At 43.3% G+C, this 21,303-nt stretch overlaps 1 protein-coding gene across 9 annotated transcripts in view; it reads right to left on the reverse strand.

Annotated features, from left to right (window-relative positions):
- The window catches only part of LOC132215223 (uncharacterized), a 147,636-nt gene that overhangs the window by 58,990 nt on the left and 67,343 nt on the right, over positions 1–21,303 (reverse strand). For 3 of the 9 annotated variants that reach the window (XR_009448482.1, XR_009448479.1, XR_009448481.1), the window contains one exon: positions 7,918–8,042. The exons of the other annotated variants lie outside the window; for them this stretch is intronic. The gene's annotated coding sequence lies outside the window, so the exon portion shown is untranslated. The remainder of the gene's footprint in view (positions 1–7,917; positions 8,043–21,303) is intronic. 9 annotated transcript variants of the gene reach the window in all.

The raw sequence follows: 21,303 nt of genomic DNA on the forward strand, positions 1-21,303 counted from the left end.
TCTTTTTTAAAAAATATATTTCTTTTACTGATTTCAGAGAAGAAGGGAGAGGGAGAGAGAGAGAGAGAGAAACATCAATGATGAGAGCAAATCATTGATCAAATGCCTCCTGCACACCCACACTGGGGGTCAAACCTACCACCCAGGCAAGTACCCTGACCGAGAATCGAACCGTGACCTCTGGTTCATAGGTTGATGCTCAACCACTGAGCCACACAGGCCGGGAAAAACCCCATCTCTTAAGGGAACCCAGAGAATGCTTGTTCCTTAACAACAAAAGAGCCTCGTGAACACTGTCATCATGGGGGAAAAGGGCTCTGTCCTCTCTGCCACTCACTGTTGTGAGTCCTTGGGTGTACTAGTATCATTGAAACTCTCTGAATTTTCATTTCTTCACCCATAACATGGCAATATTAATATCAAGCTCATAGAGTTGTCATAATAATTAAATGAGAATATTAATATAGAGTCTCATGCATTGAAACTGCCCCATAAATTGTGTTAGTGGTATGTTGGGAATGCATGGCTCCTGACATTATGAATGCAGTCTATTCCTGTTTTTCACCAGCACTTTAAACTTGCCCTGGCTGCTGTGGCTCCGTTGGTTGGCATCCTCCTGTGCACTGAATGGTTGCTGGTTCAATTCCCAGTCAGGGCACAAGCCTGGATTTCGGGCTTGATCCCCAGTAAAGGATGTGCACGAGGTGGTCAATAGATGTTTCACTCTCACATGGATCTCTCTCTCTCTCTCTCTCTCTCTCTCTCTCTCTCTCTCTCTCTCCTTCCCTCCCTCACTCCCTCCCTCCCTCCCTCCTTCTTCCTTCCTCTAAAAATCAATAGAATCGGTAAAGGTAATCATGGGAAAGCTGGAAAGAATGCATAGGGCATGGCTAGCTTTCATCACCTCTCACCTTCCCATCACCTTCTCTTTATTAACTGCTGTCTCATAGCAAGATAGAGAGGCATGCTTGGCTGGGCAGAAAGGCAAAGTGTAGACCATTCCAGATGGTCCCTTGTGACCCCTTCCTCAGTCAAGCCCGAGGCCTCCAGTGGGGCACATCCAACCACTTCCTCCTGTGGTCCCCTCCAGGCAGCCAAGAAGAGTCCATGCCAACCCTCTTTCCTATGTCCCATATCTGATCCCTGGGAGGTTCTCAGGCATCCGTTCCTCAGCACATTCCGGAAACGCAGGCCCATTCCAGCACAGAGTAGCTGGTTGGCTCTTCTCTAGCCTGTGGATTCCCTAGAAAGAGGAGGTCCCTGGACCACAGTCCCCTTAGTCAAGATTTTTCAGGCCTGAATCAAAACATTAGTCATCCAAGTCCCCCCCACACAGGGGACACATTTCCAACTTTCCCAAGTGCCTCTCAAAACCGTGTTTCTTTCACCACGCTTGTCATTAGACCAGGGGTCAGCAAACTTCTTCTGTAAAGACCAACATGATAAGTATTTCAGGCTTTGCAAGCCAGTCTCTGTCGAAACTGCTCAGCTTTCCTTTGTGGTGCCAAAGCAGCCATAGATGTGGGCCAGATCTGAACTGCGGACCATGGTTTCCTGACCTCTGGGTTCACTGGTAGAATTCCACCCACCAAAAACAGAGCAAAGTGAGGATACAGACAGGATGTTTCAACTGTCACCCAAAAAACCTCCTCACCACTCTGCTCTCACAGTCCCACTCGCCATACTCTGGCCTCTTTTAAATTCTCAAAAACAGGACGTGGGGTGGGATGAAGGGCAGTCTGCCACGCGTGCTCGGTCAGCGTGTATTGGACTTGCTTTTCAATCTGCGCATGTGGATTTGTGTTATTTCGAACCTGTCCTTCTGACACCTCAATTGAAATTGAGACAGAAAGAGTTCTGTTCTGAGGCCGAAGAGCCATTACTGTTATTGTCATCATGACTGCCTAAAATCTGTGGTTACGAGGCACAAAAGAAATATAGTCAAAGGGGAAATGCTGGCAAACTCTGTTTTCTCTATTTGCTCGCTCACGCTGCGGACGAAGAGTGATGGGGAAGAAGCAAACTCACTCTGCTTACCTATCTCAGCTAATCGCTCTCCTACAAGGGGCACTTCTTCCCATTGGCCACAGTCATTCTCTGGAATGTTGGCTTTGTGACATCTTTTAAGCTCTGACTTTATCCACAGGACAGAATCTGGCTCTAGGATCCGTTGTCATAACTATTTATGGGGCCAAGATTTTTCAACTTCATGTGGACTCATTTTTGCATATTTTCAACAGCAAGCTAGTTTTAAGTACACAGGGTGGGGCAAAATGGGTTTAGAGTTGTGGGGATGAGAACCAGAGTTTATTCTTGTCTTATTTATTAATTATCGTATGATTTGCGTATGAACAGCGGTAAACCTACTTTTGCCCCGCCCTGTAGTTAAATAGCAGATGTACAGATACCCCTGTGGACGCTTCAGCACCAAGCTTCTCCCAGCTTGGATGGCGTTTTTAACCTTGGACACTAAGGGATTGACATTAAGGGAAAGAGAAGCTCGGCTTCCGATGAAAATGATAAAGTCTGGGTTTCTTACCCAACCTCTTTCCTTCTGGAAGCGTGACTCTGTTGTAATAAAACTGTAGTTCGTCACGTGGATGTAAACGTGCGTCATAGCAAGGGAGCCGTTTCGGGCCACATTTTTATGTGAGTGCTCCTACTTGAGAGCCACAGAAGATCTGCCTTCTGACAAGTTCAAAGCACGGAGACATGTGACCTCATTAATTTGCTCCGCATTTCCAAGAGTCAGGAGAGAACAGAAATGGTCTTTCTCCCGTTTTGCAGGTGAGGACACTGAGGTCCAGAGAGGCTTTGACTGAGAAAGGAGCACAGGCAGGTAAGAGGAGGCCGCGAACATTGCTTCCATTTAGGGGATCGTGACAGCTCCTCCAAATAGGGCCATCGGACAACTCCTCCTGGGTAAATGTACTCAATACAAAATGTTTTCTAAAACGTTATTAACATTCCAAACCTGTGAAGCAGTAACATTATTTTCCAGATTAGAGTCAGAATTTTCAGGTTCAAAGAGACCCCAGGGATCCTAAAATTTTGTTCATCCACTTTACTTTGGGGGGAAAATGAGGGAAACGGAGCTGTTCTCAGGTTATCCACGTCACTGGAGGCAGAAAGACCAGGCCCCCCGACGCTCTGTGACCTTTTCACTGGACTCAGGCTGACAAATACACTTCCCCATTTGGTGCCGATTGCAGACATCAAAAATGGGTCCACTACACTTTTCTGCCAACCCTTGTCCCAGTCTCGCAATCACTCTAAACATAGCACCCAAGCAGTCGTAACTAATTACTCAGAGTTCACGCTAGAAATAAAATTTTTGCCATCCATAATATAAAATACTCAATATAATTTTAGGGCTACTGATTATTTATAGGCATATAGTACATGCCAAGCATGGTACACACAGTATGTAACAGCAACTTCACACCAACCCTATGAGGTTGGCACTATTAGAGAAATGAAAACTGAAGTTCAGAGAAATTAAATAAGTTACTCAAGGTCACCCATCCCATAGGTGGCAGATCAAAGATTTGAATCTAGGTCTTTAAAGAATTTATATGTAGATGTAGATGTAGATGTAGATAGATAGATAGATAGACATATGTAAATTTCATTTAAAGGTTTTCTATATCCCACATTACTCCCTTTTTTATTTTTTAATAAAAATTACATGTATTTAAGGTGTAAACATGATTTGCTATGCATATATTTAGTGAAATGATTACTATAGTCAGGCTAATTAACAGTCTTCTCACATAGCCACCATTTTTTGTGTGCTGAGTGTACCTAAGTCTACTCTCTCATCATATTTACATTGTTCAATAAGTATAGTTATCATGCCTCTATAGGAGATCTCTGGACTTACTCATTCTACATAACTGCAGTTTATACCCTTTGACCAACATCTCCCTACTTCCACTGCCCCTCCCAGCCCTAGTACCCTAGTAGCCACTGTTCTACTCTCTGCTTTTATGAGTTTGACCTTCATAAAAAAAATTTTTAGGTTCCACAGAGAAGAGAAGTCATACAGTATTTGACTTTCTCTGTTTGGCTTATTTCACTTAGCATAATGTCCTCCAGGTTCATCCATGTTGGTTGCAAATGGCAAGATTTCCCTCTTAAAATATATATAATCACCAGGTGTCATGTTTAAGCTTCCTTGTTTGGTCTCCCTGCCTGCCCCCATGTCCCACACCTCAGCTTGTCCATTTCCAAACCCCTTACACCAAGTGGTCTGCTCCTGACCCCACATGAACATGAGCAAAGTCAGCCCTGCTATGTCTGGCATTTCTAATGGAGCTGGGGCCAAGCCATTCATTCATCAACACACACTTCTGTTGTTTCCATACCTTGGCTATTTTGAATAATGCTACAATGAAAATGGGAGTGCAGGTATCTTTCTGATTCATTTCATATATAAACTAGAGGCCTGTTATATGGAATTCGTGCAAGCGACGTGGCCCTCACAGACCCGCTGCCTCAGCCCTCTCAGCCCCACCTTCATCCAGAAGGTCGTCCAGATGGTTGTCCGGATGGTCCTTCTGCTGTTCGGTCTAATTAGCATATTAGCTCTTTATTATATAGAATATCCAGTACAGAAGTGCTGGATTGTATGATAGTGATATTTTTTTTATCTTTTGAGGTATCTCCATGCTGTTTTCCATAGCGCCTGCACCAATGTACATTCCCACCAACAGGGCACAAGGGTTGTCTTTTCTCCCCATCCTCACCAACACTGGTTATCTTTTGTCTCTTTGATGATAGTCATTCTGACAGGTGTGAGGTGACATCTCATTATGGCTTTGATTTGCATTTTCCTGATGATTAGTGATGTTAGTACCCTTTTCATAATTCTTTTGGCCATTTGTATGTATTCTTTTGAGAAATGCCTGTTCGGGTCCCTTGCCCATCTTTTAACTGGATTGTTTGTTTTCTTGCTATTGAATTGTTTGAGTTCCTTATATATTTTGGATATTAACACCTTATGATATGTATGGTTTGTAGATATGTTCTCCCAATCCATAGGCTATCTCTTCATCCTGTTGTTTCATTTCCTTTGCTGTGCAGAAGCCTTTAAGTTTGATGCAATTTGTTTATCTATTACTTGTTTTGTTGCCTGTGCTTTTGGGGTCATATCCAAAAAATAATTGCCAATATTAAGGAGCTTTTCCACAATGTTTTCTTCTAGTATTTTGTGGTTTACAATTTTACATTTAATTCCTCAATTTATTTGAATTGATTTTTGTATATCAAGTGAGATAAGGGTTCAATTTCAATTTTTTGTATCATATTACTCCCTTTTCAATGCAGTTTTTATATAATCTTCATTCTATTTTTTCCTCTTCAATTATCTTAACTTTGAAAAGTGGGTTTCTTTTTCCTTGCTGAATTTAACAGTAAGATCAGATGCTCGAAATTCCCTGAGTTAGAAATACAAAGCATCCCTATCTTTGCAATCTCCCCTCAGCTGTAACTTGCTGCAGGTTAGAAATGGCCTTTTTCTGAAAGGCATTTTTGGTGAAACAATAAACTACCTTTTGTGAGGGATTTGTTTGGCCCTGCCTGCCCCCATGTCCCAGGGCTCACCTTATCCATTTCCAAACCCCTTACACAAAATCCTCTGCTTCCCTGTCCCCACAGGAACACGAACAAATTCAGCCCTGCTATGTCTGGCATTTCAAATGGAGCTGGGGCCAAACCAAAAAAAAAAAAAAAAAAAAAAGCATTCCAGCATTTTCTAGCAATTCACCAACAAAAAGATTAAGAAGGATTTATAGTAATTTTCAGTTATATGTAAATGCCACCAGGGTAGCTTAAGAAACTAGGCATAAATTCTAGAACCCTTTGGCTTTATCTTCCTAAATCAAAAAGAAAAAAATAATAGTAAGACAGACCCAGGAGAAGTAGAAGTTACCCGGCCTATGTGGTTTTCAGCTCTCTCTATATTAGTTAATGGTCCACCCACAACTACAAGGATAAAGTTCAAGGAAGCTCACAACCAAATGCCCTTTTCTGGGCATAGAAATAAATCCTTCGAGATGACCTTTCCTCATCAAATGTGGGCAGCCTCTGGTGACCCGGCCTGGCTCCTAGATTGGAACCTGGGAATTCCCATTAATGCCCTACAACATGAACACATGGCCTTAACCTGCTCATTAACCAAAAGGACCCAGTGTTTAAGCACCATTGGCCCATCTCTACAGCTTCTATTTAAAGTCAAGGCAAATAAATGGCCTCCAAAGATGCTCTTGAAAGAGTAAACTGCATCTATCTTCCTGGTAGAGGAGATGAAAATAAACATCCTTAGTGTTTGCAAATTGAGAGCTGAGATTCTAGTCCCTCTGGCAGAAGCCAAGCGCTTGGCCGATTTCTAGGCAATATTTGAGCGGTTTCAGATGCTTGGTCATACCTGGTTTCCTAGAAAGATAAACGGACTCCAGGCTCCCACGGGTGCTGACTGGGACTGCTTGCTTTGCTGTTGTAAAATGTAAGCTACTGAGAAGAGTTCATCCTATCTGGAGGCGCAGGCTCCACCAGTAAACAGTTTGCTCTGCACCTTGTTAATACTGGAGGTATTTAATGTAAACTGAATGAGTCAAGCCCTGCGTGGTGTTTAGAAACACAGCTGCACCCCCAGGTGTCATGTTCAAGCTTCCGCGTTTGGTCTCCATCAAAACCATGTCGCAGTCATGTGTTGGGAAGAAGAGGTAAATAGTTCTTGATTTCATAGTTTTTATACAGCTGTGTTTGTAAGCACGTGGTTGGTGGGTAGGCAAATGCCATTGGAGACTCCTTGGTTCAACAGTGTGGCTGCCATCGCTTCAGAAGCACTGTGTCCACACAGGCTGCAGGTGAGGTGTGATCAGTGTCAGTGGAGACAGCATAGCTAACTAATCACAGCTTATAAGTGTCGTAGGAATCCCTTCTCCTTGGTGGGGCGGGGGGAGAGAGAGAGCGCTCTCTTCAATGATGCTCAAAGACTTCTCAGCAGACATGGCAGGGGAGGTGGATATCTGGTCTATTTCACCAGCCATAGATGACAGAGGACATTCCATCCAGCACGGGGATTTTAAAAGCATGGGGTTGATGTCTAACTGTATGTAATTGATCCTCTGCATCTCCATCTGCTCCTTCCTAGTATTTTCTGGCTTTTCTTTCTATACACTAATATCCTTACTACGCTCGCCTACCCTTCCTAAACCCCAATTATGAGAGTTCTGTCCTCGTGGGCAGGGGCCATATTTGTGTCCTTCATGACTTTTTACACTCCATCATTGTGCTAGAGCAGTGGTTCTCAACCTTCCTAATGTCACGACCCTTTAATACAGTATCTCATGTTGTGGTGACCCCCAATTTCATTGTTACAAATTGAACATAATTAAAGCATAGTGATGAATCACAAAAACAATATGTAATTATATATGTGTTCTCCGATGGTCTTAGGCAACCCCTGTGAAAGGGTCATTCAACCCCCAAAGGGATTGCGACCCACAGGTTGAAAACCGCTGTGCTAGAGTGTGGTATGAGTTTAGTCATTATTTATTGAATGAGAACTTGGTCCTCAGCCTACTTCTCATCCTCTCCTTTCCATTCCTGCCCTGTGAACTATTCACATTTGCCTCTTATCTGCTGTCATCCACCATGGCTCATATGGGAAAGGAGCCCCGCAAACCTTTGATGGAGGGAGAGATGGAGCAATCTGGTGACACTGGGTGACACTGGTGGCAGGCACCGTGCCCACAGCTCTGCAAATACGCTCACCGTGCTATGACTCACTTGGTTGTATGCAAGATGTTTGGGTAACAGAATGATGACACCCAGGCACGGGGCTGACCACTTCCTGTGTTATCTGACTTAGTCATCCCAACAACACTGTGAAGTTGGGACCAGCCCCCTCACCTTGCTGCAGGTGATAACAGGAAGGCTCAGATGGGAATCACTTGCCAAGGTTCACTGGAGCTTGTACACTGGGACTTGGGAGGCCCACCTCCGCACGTCTCACTTCAGACCCTGAGTTCTTAAACCTGTTCAACAGTGAAGCCATTATTTCAAGATTCTGTTTCATTACATAGAAAAGAAGGTCCTGGCTAGACCTCTCCTTAGAGCACCCCTCTACCCCCCCCCCCCAAAACACACACACACACACATGTGGATCAGAGAAAGAGAAGCAGAAGGAAGAGGTGGAGGGAACGGGGACAGAGGACAAGCCTCAGTTAGGTGCTGCCACTGGCTGATGTCTGCATCAACTTTCTCTGCACCACTTCGTTCCCACTTGAATTGCTTCCCGACACTGGTAGCTGCTTAGTGGACAAAATAGCACAGAAAGTGCAAGTTCATTAAGTGAAGTCCAAAGGAGAAGGTGGGAGTTGCTGGGGAATTATTGTAGAGTCATCTCTGAAGGGCTTTTGCTGATCTGCTGTGTGTGGTTATTCCTGCCACTGCTTCCCAAATTCTGAGCGAATGATGGAGAACCGTCTGTGAATACGTTCCCTCTCTCAGCTGCTGATAGGGCAGTGGACTCCCGCCAGTGCTGAGGAAACTGCCCTAGTGAATCACAAGTTTTAGCCTCCAATGCCAGCCAGGTGTGCGGCCAATGGACACTCGTCCCCTCTGAACGGAACTTGGACCATCTTCAGGGGAGGGCCACATCCGCATCAGCTAATATCGCGGTTATCACTGAACACTGATAGGGATTGTTGAGCCAGGTACCTGGGTGGGAGGCCTGCCTTATTGCTGCAAAGGCTGGTCTGCCCTTAGAAGCTCAGGATCTGGGATCTCTGTCTGGGGAGGCAAGGATTTGAAGAGTCTCAAAGAAGGACTTCTCGTGAACTTAAGTTTGGAAATGTTTTCGTACATTTTAAATTTAGTAACTATGTAAGTGAAGGAACCAAAAATATGCCTCTAGCAAGAATGTTTTGTTCTTTTAAATAAAGAAGAGAAGATAAAGCCCCAAATACATTAAGAAATTGTTTAATTGCAACTTGAAAGGAAGAGATAACTATTAATTATTTTGTAGAAGCATATCAGACTTAAAGAAATAAACAGGAAATACATGTTTTTTCTCCTCCTGATTTCCCAGGTCTGATCTATCTATTCTTTCTCATGTCCATCTCACAGCATGACCGTTCAAATCCTTTCTTACAGACTGACCTTCTTGCCAGGAAAAATCAATGCCTTCTCTTTCTCTGCATCCCAGTGGCCTTGCTGCATTGGAAGGAAAGTCACTTTGAGAAAAGGGCAATGAGATCCCTTGCGCTGGGCCCAGAATTCCGTTACTATTCAATTAAACTGTTTATCCAATTCCTGCCACTCAGACTTCGGTCTGCAGGCTGAGGGGGCCGCACGTGCCGAGTGGAGAAATGGCCTCTCCTGCCTCCCGTGTTCCCTGCTGCTGCCCATGTTACAGGGCAGGGCAGGGCAGGGCGGCCCTGGGTGGAGAAGGACCGGTCCTCGCAGAGCGCAGGGCCCATGGGGAGGAGCGGGGATCCCAAGGCCTTCAGGGCACAGGCAAGATGGTTTTGGACATTTATACTGGTTTGCTTCCAAGAGTCTAAATATTTTGAGAGGCGGATGGAGGAAGCATGGAAGGGAAAGGAAGTGGTCCTGTTTCCCACCCGCTAAGCTACTGCAGAGCAAACTTCCCAAAAGCAACCCTGATGAGCCTGCCCCTGCTTACAACCTTCCAGGCTCCTCTTGATTTGTGAATAACCCTAATGTGGCCCCAGGCTATACACTTCCGGTCTGGCCACTCTCACAGTTCTGCACACCCCCTGCTCGACCAGAGGGCATGCACTCCCTTATCTCCCTGTCTTGGCCAGAGGGGTCCTTCTGCCTTGGCTGACCCTGCTTCCTACCTAGCCTTGTTTGGTTAACTCCTCCCCATCCCTTGAGTCTCACCTCAGGCATTGCCTCCCCTGTCCTGCCTCCCCAGATCCCACCGCCACCCCCATATCTGGGACAGCTACTCTGGTCTATGTCAGAGACTAGAAAGCTTTCTCTAAAGATCTAGACAGTAAACTCTATGCTACTCAGTTCTGCCACTGAAGCATGAGTGCCTACACAAACAAGCAAGCCTGTGTTCCAGTAAAACTTCACTGACCTAAAGGGATGGTAGGCTGGATTCGGCCACAAGCTGCAGTTGCCAACCCCTCCTCTACATTCCCATCGCTTCTTAAGCTTTAGTTTATCAAGACCCTAATCAGAGACAGGAGCACCTTGGGACAGGGACTGCATCTTTCATCTCTGTATTGCTGGGCCTGCCCAAGGCAGGCATGTTGTATGGCAGCTGACATATGAATGTGTGGGTGAAGGAATAGGGAAGGCTCCATCAATCAACCTTCTGTGACTACGTCACTCTGTGACTACGTCACTCTTCCACGATCAGTCCTTTCTCTGTGAGACACGACATAACATTTTCTAACACACCAAAGTTGTGTTCTGGCAACAAGGGGTAGATTAGTTAGTCTGAAACTTGTCTTTTTCTGTCCTCTGAGGGGGAAACAAGGACACGGGAAATGTCTTCCTTTCAAATCTTTAGGCCCTGACTAGCTAGCTCTTTTGAAGATTCCAGATTGTACTTGGTAAGCCTTCCAGCTCCCAGAATCCTGGCAGGGTCTGCTGAGCATCATTCCTTGGGCCTGCACAGAGGGCCCGCAGCAGTCTGAACTCTCCACTATCTCGCTAGGACACATTCTATCCACTGCATCCTGCTACACTCCCAGCAAGCCTGGGCCACTCCCAGGCAAGAGTTTCTGCTGTTTCTCTGAAGCAGTGACAATTAGCCCTGGTGTTTGGACAGCCCTGGGTATCTCCAGGGACCTTCTGGGGAAAGAGGGAATTCCCTTCCTTCCCCCAGTAGTTCACAATCAAATGAATTTTTAAATGCTCCAATTCTGCAATCACCGAAACCATCACCAGGAGAACAAAAGCCATACATGCCCTGCAGCTGTCTGGAGAGGTAGAGGGAAGGAGAAGGGGATTGGCAAAAGACAGTGAACTTTTGTTCTGTTTTCCTGCCCAGCCCACACCCCCTTTCCTCTAGTGTTTGCATGCAGAGAACCTCCCCTTTCTCTCAGTTCTCCTGGTCTGGATGAGATAAAACCAAGCACTGGGATCCAGGGGTGGATGCAAGATTCACGCCTTGCCAGTCTGTGTACTCCATGTCCCTGGCCATGGAGACTGTCTCAGAGGGAGAGGCCCCTGACTCTGATCAGGCTGATCCAAACCGAGGCTGGTACTCCTGATGGAAATCCCGGGAAGATTTAGGTGAACTGAGGGGAAAGTACATGTCAGGGCAACTGGCACCCACTTTGTCAACAAAGAGGGACGCAGAGCCGATAGGGTGCCAGTGACTTTGTTTGAGCCCTTGATTCAGCCTTAACTAGAGTTTAACATTCCCCTGAAATTTTCAAGAGTGTGAATACACACACACACACACACACACAAAAACCATTTTTAGGTAAGTCAGATAAAGTCTGGTTTCCAGCTCTTGTGGTTAAAAGAATCCTAATAGAAATGTGTGTACACTCATAGTACCAAGGACAGACTTAAACTTTACAAAAGCTTAGGATTCCTGGTCTAGGCGCGGGATTTTCTGCTGAGTTTAGTAGTACTTCATCCTGGCACCTTCTCCTATGAGGAGCCAACTGTAGGTGATGACCCACTCTCTTGCATTGGAGCGTTTTTTATCTACTTATTTTTATTGATTTCAAAGAGGAAGGGAGAGGGAGAGATAGAAACATCCAATGATGAGAGAGAATCATTGATTGGCTGCCTTCTGCACGCCCCACACTGGAGATCGAGGCCACAATCCAGGCATGTGCCCTGACCGGGCATCAAACCGTGACCTCCTAGTTTGTAGGTTGATGCTCAACTACTGAGCTATGCAGGCCAGGCACATCAGGCGTTTTTAGAGCCAAAGAAGAACTAGAGACAATTTGGACTCAATAGCTAAAATGCAGGAGGATTGGCCTCCACTGGTGAATAGCATCCATTTATCAATGGTGGGTCCTTGAGGATCATTGAACGGTAAAGCTGGGAGAAACCTCAGAACAGCTGGTCTGGCCTCCTCATTTGATAAAGAAGCAAACTGGGGCCCACAGAGAGAATGTTTACTGAAGCTGCAGACGTGACTTAGAATTCAGGTCTCCTGACTCTCAACCCTTTATTTTGCTCCACTAAGTCCCTGGCCCCGCTCTTGTCAGTACTATTACTCCACTGATAGGGAAATATGACAATTTCCTTGAAGAAAGATAGTGCCTGTAATTGCATGCTTAGAGAGGTGCAGAGTGAGGTGGAAAGAAAGCTGAACTTGGAGCCAGAAAAGGTGTGCATGACCTTGGGCAAGTCACTTGGTCCTTTGAAGACTCAGTTTTCTTGTTTGGAAGATGATCACAGAACCAGCCCTTTTCATCTCACAGGAATGTTGTGATGATCAAGTGATAGATGTGTCTAAAAGTCCTTTATCCTATGTAATAAAGAGGTAATATGCAAATTGACCATCATGCCCTCACACAAGATGACCGCCCCCCCCATGTCGTCACAGGATGGCTGGCAGGGGAGGGCAGTTGTGGGTGATCAGGCCAGCAGGGGAGGGCAGTTAGGGGCAACCGGGATGGCAGGAGAGGACAGTTGGGGGTGAACAGGCCAGTAGGGGAGAGCAGTTGGGGGCAATCGAGCTGGCAGGGGAGCATTTAGGTATTGATCAGGCTGGAAGGGGAGTGGTTAGGGGGTGATCAGGCTGGCATGCAGAAGTGGTTAGGAGCAATCAGGTAGGAAGGCAGGCGAGCAGTTGGGACCCAGCAATCCAGGATTGTGAGAGGGATGTCCGACTGCCGGTCTAGGCCCGATCCCACAGGACCCCACTGGCCTAAACTGGCAGTCGGACATCTCCTGAGGGGTCCCAGATTGGAGAGGGTTTAGGCTGGGCTGAAGGATACCCCCCCCTGCATAAATTTTGTGCACCAGGCCTCTAGTATACTATAAAGTGTGACTCATTCATTCAACAAATTATTGGAGACCTAATCTGTGTTCAGTGCACATATAGCAGTACATGCTCATATGAAGCTTATATTTTAACATGGGAACACAGAACAAACAACACAAAAATACTTTTTAAGTCAGAAGGGATAAATGTAGTGAAGGGAAATTAAGCAAGGGAGAGGTACAGGGAGACCCATGTAACCTGGCTGAGGAAGTGACAGCTGAGCAACAACCATGTCAGAGAGAAGAAAGGACCAGACCTGAGAATGGAGGAAGTGAACGTCAAGCACAGCAAGCAATTGTTTGAGCCCAGAGGTGGAAGTCATAAGTCCTGCTTTGTAAAACAAATCATCCTTCTGGGAAATCACAGTTTCTTCAAATGCTTTCCAACCTCCCATATCTCTTTGGTCAACCAGTAAGCTGTGCTCAACTATGTATCTGGTTGCACTTACCAAGGTGGCAAAAAATAATAGGTAGAGGTGAACAACAAGAGTTAAAGGGTCAGGGAATATAAATTGGGAAATTCTCTCTTGAGGGAAATTTAGCAATATATTATTTATATCCTTCTACCCAGAATTTCTACTTCTACATATTTATACTAAGAAAATACTGTAATTAAAGATATGCACAATGACTTGCCACACAAATGTTCATGTATCTCAGCATTATTTCGAACAGTTTAAAATTTAAAACATCTTAAACATTCATCTGTGTGGAATTGGCAATTAAATATGGTATTTCCACCAGAAATTCCAGAAATGGCTTAATTTGGGCTGATGTGGTTCATGGACCTATCCCTGAACTAGTCTCTATGATCAGGAAGACAGATACTGTGCAGTAAAGAGCAGTTCTATGCAACCATTAAAAATGGCATGCTGCCGAAACCGGTTTGGCTCAGTGGATAGAGCGTTGGCCTGCGGACCGAGGGGTCCCAGGTTCGATTCCGGTCAAGGGCATGTGCCTGGGTTGCGGGCACATCCCCAGTGGGAGATGTGCAGGAGGCAGCTGATCGATGTTTCTCTCTCATCGATGTTTCTAACTCTCTGTCTCTCTCCCTTCCTCTCTGTGGAAAATCAATAAAATATATTTTTAAAAAAATGGCATGTTCACATTTGTCCAGATTTGTCAAAACTCTGTGTACTTCAAATGGGTGGATTTTATTGTCTTTGCATTTTATTGTCGATGAAGTTTATTAAAACAAAACAAAAGATAAAGTGTATTTATTAACATGAGGGATTTTTATTTGGTCAGAAAATGAGTCACATCATGCCTGTACTACACTAACATGTCACACATATGAACAAAAGTCAGTCTGGAAGAATATTCTCCAAAATATTAAAACATTTTCTGAGTAGTGGGCTTACAGAGGATTCTTTTTGTTTTTAAGTAATTTTTACTGGAAAAATTAAAACATGCTGCTGGTTTAAAAAAAATCACAGTTCAAATGGAATACCAAGTAAAATAAGTCTATCTCCTTTAAATAATTTTTTTACAGTTTCTTGGGTCTTCCAAAATGTTTTTGCATGTCTAAGCACATACATGAGTATCTGGGTTTTTCTTGATATAAATAAGCCTTTTGAGGATACAAATAGAAGCAAACACAATACACTGTTTGGCACCATGCTTTTAATTCAGTCTAAATATCATTTAATATCAGCACTTATATATAAATCTGTCATCTTTTCAATTGACTGAAAGTTATTCCATTATAGGAATGCCCTATGATAGTTTAATCAATCACCTTACAAATGAACAGGTAGATCAAGCATGTCAAACAAACTCGCAGCCCGCAGACCACATGCCTCCTTTATTTGGCCCCTGTTAGCCTTTGAGTTTGATATGCTCGATGTAGATGGTCCTAAAGCTTGCAAGGCTCGAGGGCTGGTGTTCCCTTCCTTCAATGTGCCTCTCTGGGCACATATGTAAATATTTTCCATGATCAATGCCTGAAAATGGAATTGCTAGGTCATAGGACATGTACATTATTATCTTCATTGCATATTCTGTATTTAATATTTTCTAAAGTTACATATGACATGAGTAATTTTTAAATTATTTAAAAATGGCATTAGAGAGCCCACAATTCTTTCAAAAATCCTCATTAAGTGTAACTGTTGTTCACTCGATCCTGAGAGAGGGGGGCCCTGTTCTGGACTCGAGGTGCCATGCCCAAAGGGCACACTCTTGTTAGTTTGCTGAATTGAAGAGGACGATGGCTGGAATCTGAAACAACAGCCCCAATATATAGTTCATCTTACTGTGCCAGAAAAGCTCAGGGCTCCTTCCCAGAAATGCACACCCATTTAATAAAGCAGCCAGCAAAGACAAGCCATTGGCTGAAAGAAATTAGAATGTATCTCTTATATCTTTTGGCATCAAAATGCCCTCAGAGAGGCAAAATGGTCAAGAACCCATAAAACTTTCATAGGCTATTAAGAGTGGCACAGCAGTCTTGGTGGAGGCTAAGAACAGAAGAGGTCAATTTGCCCGTGGGGAAAAAAAAAACACGAAAAGAAAAGAAAAAACATGGTTGGACTGAAATTCCATAGATTTTATTGTTTGGACAAAACAGCTTAAAGTCATTATAGAATCTGATTGCCAAGCAGTGTAAGTGAGCCAGGGTTGACGCAACATATAAGTGACAGGCAGACAATTCTCATTGCAGCTGGCATCTTAGTAGAAATCTGTTAATTGTGTGTTCACGGATAACATCAGGAAAGGGCATTAAAACAACTGTCTAAACAGGATGAAACGAAAGCATATTTGGCATGTTTTCTCAACAGACAAGAGGGCAAACGTTGGCAACTTCTGTCAAATGGCAAGAGATGCGTTTGCTTAGAACACCCAGACACGGGATTAAGATGACACAATCCGACTAATTGTTTCCCAGTGCTTGGTATGCTTGTAAGGCTGATAACCTTTTCCAGCTTGTTTAAAAATATATTGTTTTGCTTTGTGATACCATCTCTAAAAATCATTTGGTTTGCAGTATGTTTACACTGATGCCAGAAACTAATCTCAGAGAGTGAATTTACATGAGGAAATAACCCAGATACTGGATAAAATACATTTAAAAGTCAGGAAGGAGAAAGGTAGTAAAGGTTTCAAAGCAACTGATTGAATGAACATCAGCTATGTGTGCATTTTCTGTGCTGCCCAATGCAAGGGCAGTGCACTGGCTATGCATAACTATCTATATTTAAAGTGATTAAATTAAGTGAAATTTAAAATTCACTTCCTCATTCACACTAGTCACATCTTAAGCCCCAATAGCTATATGTGGCCACTGGCTACCATTTTGGACAGTGCAGGCCTGGAACGATTCTTGCATCATAGAAAGTTTTATTGGACATCATTGGATTAGACCTTGGCAACAATTCTCAAAGACTCTTCTTCAACTTCAACCAGTCCAGTTTCCACTGGTCCCACCAGTATTTCTGAATGTCACCACTAGTCAACTCGATCTTATTTTCTTGGTTTGTGTGTAACCTGGCTAAATAATGTAAAATAATTTGCCAAGCTTGAAGCTCTTAGAAGGCACAGATGATAGCCTATCTTCCATGGCTAATAAATACCTGGAACATAGTCAATGCTCACTAAATGTTTATTGATTGGCTGACTGATTTAACAGGGGTAAAAGAAGGGAGAAAGCATCTTACACCAGAATGAAGTTTAATTTTCTAGACAAAGCCTCTTACTAAAGAATAGATACCAAATAATAGATTTGAGTTTGAGCAGGGGAGTAGACATTAAAGACAGTGTTGCTGTCAAGCCTGAGTAGAGTGTGTTTAATTACACTTTTGTTTTCCAAAGTCTTTTCCAGCTAAATACTGGGTCATTCTTCCCCCGGGAAATGGAGAAATATCAGCCCAGAATGCTACTCTGAATCTCCCTTTTTATCATAATCCTATTTTATTTCGCCTTCACCATCCATCAGCCTTCCTCACTTCAGCATACTTTTATAAAACAGTATAATCTCCCCAAGTTTCAGATTCTAAGATACCTGCTTCATGGTGGCATCTATGGAATCACCTTAATTTTACCAGAAAATCACTTCATTAGGCATGTTGCATTCATGATGCTGTCCTCTACAGAGAAAATCCATGCAAGGTCCTGGGCTTTCCTGGAAAGGAGGAAGCATGTGGTTCTCAAAAGAACACAGGCCTTGCACTGTCTAGACATGGGTTTGAATTTTGTCTCTGTTACTAGCACCTGTGCAAGTTATTAAGCTTCTCAGTATCTGTTTCCTCTTTGATGCAAATCATTTTGGAGAATCATTGTTAAAACTCAAAATAATGCCAACACTGCCTCCTTCAAAGTGGCTGACTCATAATAGGCCCTTAATAAATAACAGCTACTCTTACAGTTATGATTAATAAATACTATAGATCAAAGAACATGGCCTTCCTCACATGAACATTTTTTTTAAATTTGTCTTAGATTTCAAATGCCAACTAACTTTCGAATGCCCCCATTGACAGAAAATGGATAAAACTATTGATTTTTGTCTCTTATCCACTGTTTTTCTTTAGATTGAGTAGCAGGGTGTAGTAGGAAAGTTCTAAGGTGTAGGGTGTGGTAGGAAAGTTCTAAGGTGACTCCCATGATCTTCACTCCCTAATGTTCGTCTCATGACTACACAGTAAATGGGATTTTGTTGATGTGATTAAGGTTACTAATCAGCTGTCCTCGAAACAGGGAGATTATCTGGATGGGCCTAACCCAATCACATGAGTTCATTAAAATCAGAGAGTTTTCTCCAGCTGGTGGCAGAGGGGAAATCAGAGATATTCAAAGTATTAAAAGGATATGATGTAAGAGAGATATTCTGTTGCTGACTTTGAAGTTGGATGGGGTTGAAGGGAAGGGACCTGGCAATGGCCTCCAGCAACTGACAGGAAATCCCACATGACAACCAGCAAGAAAAGGTTGGTCTCACAGATGCAAGAAATGATTCTGGAATGACGTCGGAACTAGATTCTTCCCAGAGTCTTCAGATAAGACTCTGGTCTGGCTGACACCTTAATTTTTCAGCCTTCTGAGGCCCAGGTGGAGGACCTGAGACTTCTGATCTATAGAACTGTGAACTGACAAATGAATGTTAAGACATTACGTTTATGATATGAACATACAGGAAGTGGAGGTGGACTTGGGGAAAAGCAATTGAGTGAAAGGGGCCTGTAGTCATCTCAGGAGCGAGAAAGGAAAGAAGGGAAAGTATGGAGACAGGTCAAGAAGGAATAAAAATGCTGTTGTGAACTTTACACAGTAAATAAAATATTGTGGAAGTACAGAGAGGCAAACCTGAAAAGTCCTAATATTGCCTTGTATTTGCCTAAGGAGGGAAAGAAAATTAAATAGTTTTCCTTATTTCATAACATACAAAGGGAAAAGACACAAAGATGCTGAGAACAGCATTAAACATGAATATGGCCATCAACAAGCCCAAAAGAGAGACCTGGAATCCATCCTTCCCCCAAAGCCCTCAGAAGGAACCAACCCTGCTGACATCTTAATTCTGGACTTCCAGTTTCCAGAACTGAGACAGTACACTTCTGTTGTGTAAGCCACCCAGGCCATACCTTGTTTGTTTGTTGTTTGTTTGTTATAGCAACCCTCAGAAACTAATACCAAAATTTGTTTCAGTCAGCTAGGGCTGCTGAAGTGGCTTAATCAAAATAAATGTCAAAAATAATGCGTTGGCAAGATTGGTTTCTTCTGAAGCTGTGAGGAAGGACCTGTCCCAGTCCTCTCTCCTTGGCATGTAGATGGCCATCTTCTTCCTATGTCTGTTCATATAATCTTCCCTCTAGGCCAGTGGTTCTCAACCCTCCTAATGCCGCGACCCTTTAATACAGGTCCTCATGTTGTGGTGACCCGAACCATAAATTATTTTCGTTGCTACTTCATAACTGTAATTTTGCTACTGTTATGAATCATAATGTAAATATCTGATATGCAGCATGTATTTTCATTGTTACAAATTGAACATAATTAAAGCATAGTGATTAATTACAAAAACAATATGTAATTATATATGTGTTTTCTGATGGTCTTAGGCGACACCTATGAAAGGGTCGTTTGACCCCCAAAGGGGTCTCGACCCACAGGTTGAGAACCGCTGCTCTAGGTGAATCTCTGTGTTCAAATTTCCCCTTTTGAAAGGACACCAGTCATACTGGATTAGGGTCCACCCCGATGACCTCATTTTAACTTCAGTGCCTCTATTAAGACCCTATCTCCAAATAAGGTCATATCTGAGGGACCGGGAGTTCAAGTTTCATCATGTGAATTTTGGGCAACATATGATTATTAAGGAAAATATGACACCCTTACAAATACTTGTGGTTATAAATGAAGGTTGTGGCAGGCAAAGCCTCATATTGGGATGGTATGACCTGAATCCAGTCCCCATAGCTCTGACTCCATGACCTTGGAAAAGTCACATTATCTCTTCATACCTGCTTCCTCATCTTTAAAATGATAACCTTTCTAACATTCAGTTGTTTTATTTTATCTTATTCTATCATTCTGTATTTACTGAGGTACTTAGAGCTATGTAGAAATGAGACAACTTAATTCAACTATCATTTACTGCATCTTCTATGAGCCAAGCACTCTGCTGGGTTATGAGGATATAGAAATGGGCCTGCAACAGCACTTGACCTAAACAAAAACTCTCAGATTTTTCAACTGGCAAATAAAAGAAAGTCAACTCATTAACTGTGCGAACTGGGTATATATTAACTCTCCTTCCAACTCTAAACTCAGTGCATGAATCTGGGAGGATTCGAAGCCTCTGAGATCAGAAGAATGAAAACATAGCTGAACTGTAGAAATGGGAAAGGAGCTAAACTGTACTGATGACTGATTCCACCTCAGGTACTTGACCTCCATCCACCTCTAACGCTAAAGTTATTCCAGGTGGAATTTGTGAAAGAAAAACCAAGTCTCAGAGCAAAGGGCAAGGGAGAAAAATTTAACACCCTCCCAACAGTGTTATTATGAGAAATGTCTCAGCATAGTGGAACCATCTATATCAAAATAATACTGGAAAATGATTTTTAAACCTCTATCCGTGAATATAAAAATATTTATATTAGCTATGAGCACCTGAATAGATAATAACACTAATTGTGGCTTTACACTCCATAAGAGAAAGTTTACGGGCAAATCCTATGCAGACACATAAATAAAAGCAGAGCGAACACTGGAGAAGATCAAGGTTCGATTTAGAGCCGGGAGGTTGACATCTGCCTGGGACTTTTCTAACGACTGCTGAGAGAAGAGAAGTGATCTATGTCTTAGTTACAGACATGAAGGTACATTGGACCCACTAAAGGGTAATTTGGGAAATAATTGTGATGATGATAATGCTAATGAAATAATAATAGCATTCCACACTGACCTTGGCTGGGTTATGGCTCCAGCCAGCTTCCTCCAAGCCCAACCATTTAGCTTGCACTGGCTTTCAACTGCTGATCCTCATAGCATCTGTATTCATTCCCGGAGCTGTCAGGGAACCTCCTACCTTTGAACTGCGTAAATAAACATGACAGTGAACCCTTCAACAAATGCCCACCCATGGTTATTATGAAGGCTTTGGGCCAGTTTGTTCTAAAACTGCAGACAGATTTAAGGGGCCTTTGCCATTTACTGGAAACCCATGTTGAATGGGAAGACTTATTGGGGCCAGTGATTCTAAAATAATAAATACAAAGGACATGGAAGTCAGGACCTACCCCACATGAAACTGCCTGGCAGGTTGCGGAGCAAATCTACACACACAACCTTCTACAGGCGCAGACGTGGCGAACGCCCACCACGCTCTTGTCATCCGCGCCCAACTGTTTATAGGCACGCTTCAGTTTTAGCTCGTTCCCATGCTGTTGTCTAGAGCTATCTGGAAGTAAAAACAAAAAATTACCTTTTATCAATGCATACAGACAAACCTCGGGTTATTTTTTCATTGCCTGGGAACAAACCTGGGGTCAGGAGTTTAAAAGTAGCTTGAGTGGCAGTCATTTCATGAGCAAGAAATATGACACCCTATTGGCTGTGTCTGAGGAGGGAGAGATGCGGCATTCACCTTTATCTTCTTCCTCTCTTCCTGCTCGTCTTCATTTTTCCCATTGTAAGACTTTTTATTTGGGGCTGCATATTCAAACAGATAACTGCTTACTGTCATGCTATTTATCTTCAGTAAAAGGTTGAAGAAAGTACAAAACACACCCTCCACAGCTGTATTTGCCAATAATTTCTGGATCCACTTGGGGCTGATCTCATCCTGATCCTCCCTCCAGC

The sequence above is a fragment of the Myotis daubentonii genome, chromosome 14 (assembly GCF_963259705.1).
Source record: "Myotis daubentonii chromosome 14, mMyoDau2.1, whole genome shotgun sequence".
Taxonomy (NCBI): domain Eukaryota; kingdom Metazoa; phylum Chordata; class Mammalia; order Chiroptera; family Vespertilionidae; genus Myotis; species Myotis daubentonii.